This window comes from Frankliniella occidentalis, unplaced genomic scaffold (assembly GCF_000697945.3).
Source record: "Frankliniella occidentalis isolate FOCC.00 unplaced genomic scaffold, Focc_3.1 Scaffold25, whole genome shotgun sequence".
Classification (NCBI taxonomy): domain Eukaryota; kingdom Metazoa; phylum Arthropoda; class Insecta; order Thysanoptera; family Thripidae; genus Frankliniella; species Frankliniella occidentalis.
The window spans coordinates 1,608,960-1,611,323 of NW_026267155.1; the positions used below are offsets into that span (position 1 = coordinate 1,608,960).

Here is a 2,364-nt window from a genome sequence, read left to right on the forward strand (position 1 = left end):
ACCCCGCCCCACCCCGCCCAGTCTGACCGAACCGTTGACAGCGCAGCGGGGCCGCAGCCGCCGCGACGGCCGCGCCGGCCGGCTTCTCCAGATGCAGCGACCGGTTGCACCGCGCGCTTTTGGTTCCGAATGCTGGAGCAACCTCCACGTGTTTTACTGCTAAACTCCTTTCCCCGGCGCCCGCGCCCGCCCCCTCGCTGAGCTTGTTCTGGAGCGCCGCCGCACTTGCTTGTCGGACGGTATGCGGCCCTTCACCTGCTCGGGCGTTCATTCAGCAGCCAGAGCCGACCAACCACCGCTCTTCATTAGCACGTCGAGTCCCACGAGACCACACGTATGGTCACAATAACACGTGATTCCAACCCCCCCTAAAGACTGTCTCTACCAGAGGGAAAAGTCCCCTCGTCCTCTTCCCTCTCTGCATAGCACAGAGTTTTTATTTTTGCAGACGACCCCGTAACGGTCGGCTTTACCCCGCCATACCAGACCAATTCCACCAATTGCAGTATCAGAGCCCGATCGTCTCTCACTCTCCCTACTGACCAACAAATCTGCACAGTTTATATTTGGCACACATACCTTAACTATACAACATGTAAGATAACATCAACATTTTCGTTTCTGAAAGATGTTTCAGCTTCAGCGCCGTCATTTCCGCCCCCTGGAGGCGTGATGCCCGGGTGGCGAGCGAGTACCGCCCAAAATAGCTCGATTTAGACAGCAGTAAGTGGGCCTCCAAGGCCGCGCGGTACACAGAAGTCACCGTCATCCTCTGTTTGCCCCCCCCCCCCCCCCGGTCAGGCAGGCAGAAACCGCGAGAAACGCCGCCTTTATTGACTTGCGTAACCGCCTGGGTGTATTTTCCTTTTGCAGGGCCGGACACAAATCTCGTGTAAAATATAGCCAAGTATTTGAGAGCTTCGATTTAAAAAAAAAAAGGCTTCAATTTTCACTGAACGTCATTTTTTAACTGCAGGATTGTTTCTTAGACTATGGTGAATGCACTCTCCTAGATAGATAACATTTTCCTGATGGGGTCAAACTCTAATCACGATATCGATATCGAATTCCCTCCGAAAAATGGTAATGGTGCGTCAGTTTGTGTACGCCCCCCTGTAAAAAGGCAAACTCTTTCGCGTGTCCCGCCCATCGACCGCCGCCGGTCAGAGGATTGTGTGGTGACCGATGGCGACCACGCTGCTACTTTGCCCCCGTCGCGGTCGCAACCCAAAAGCGACCCCGAGGACCGTGTGTTTACCTATTTAATGACGAATCCCCCATGGGAGGGGGTCATCGCGGTAATAGATCGGAGGCAGGATAATCACACATGTGGTACACCATAGTTGCCAATTTTAGTATATTTTAGATAAGAGACTATACTGACTGACAATTTTGAAAATCACGAAATTCAAAGGTCTAAGGAAGTGGAGTATAAAAATAAGAAGTGCGTGGCGGTAACTGTTGTAGTGCTAAATTTTCAGGAATCGTTTGAGCTATGGTGTTGACCAAATCCATCAAAGAAGTACGCGCACCGAATAAATGTTCTGACTTTAAAAGTTTTTTTTTAACTTCCCAAAATATCTGTGCGCATTTTTGATGAATATGGTCATTCAATTGTTAAAATGAATCCTGACAATTATAAACCACAATTTCGATCGAAACCCTCCTATGAAATTTCACTTCTGTAAGTCAGTATCTTGTGACAAGCTGTTAGGTAAAACACTCGGCATATTTTTTTTTGCTCTACTAAAGAAGGCATGCACTTTGCTAATCTTAGTGTGTAGTAAGTTTGCCAGTTTAAACTGCAGAACTGGAAGTTTTGCCAGTTATAACTGCAGAACTCTTATCTCGGCGCGCTTACCCGACGCGCGCTGGCTAGGCTGCTCTGCCCTCGGCTCTGCCCGACCCGCACTCAGGTAGCGATCACCGTGCGTGCGAGAGAGACAGCTAGTGTCGTCTCTCTCGCCTGCTCGGATGTCGGGCAAGCGCGCGGAGCTTGCCTGACCGATTGCAAACTCTAGAATAGAAACGTGGATTGAACGTCGAATCCACGTCAAAATATTAAAAGGATGTACATTTAGGGCACAAAATGAGGGTTATTCGACTCTTTCGCCGTCAAATTAGCATCAAACATAGAATCGACGCGTTACAGACGAGGCCCCCGTTACAAATGCGGGACGAAACGACATCCTCTCGACGCTGCTTTTGATCGTTTCGACGAGACGTTTCTAACTATGGGGTTAACACAGCGCGGCCTCACCTGCGTGGAAGGTACGTGAAGCTGCGGAGAGACCTGGGTGCCGACTGACGGGCCGGGCCGGCCGGCGTGGCTTTGTAACCGGCTGGACGAGGGTACCCCCCCCC

The 2,364-nt window shown here is 50.9% G+C and overlaps 1 protein-coding gene across 1 annotated transcript in view; it reads right to left on the minus strand.

Annotated features, from left to right (window-relative positions):
- The window catches only part of LOC113212181 (glutathione S-transferase 1-like), a 6,681-nt gene extending 4,323 nt beyond the window's left edge, over positions 1-2,358 (minus strand). The window contains exon 1 of the mRNA XM_026430790.2: positions 2,261-2,358. The gene's annotated coding sequence lies outside the window, so the exon portion shown is untranslated. The remainder of the gene's footprint in view (positions 1-2,260) is intronic.
- Between the last annotated feature and the right edge of the window lie 6 nt (positions 2,359-2,364).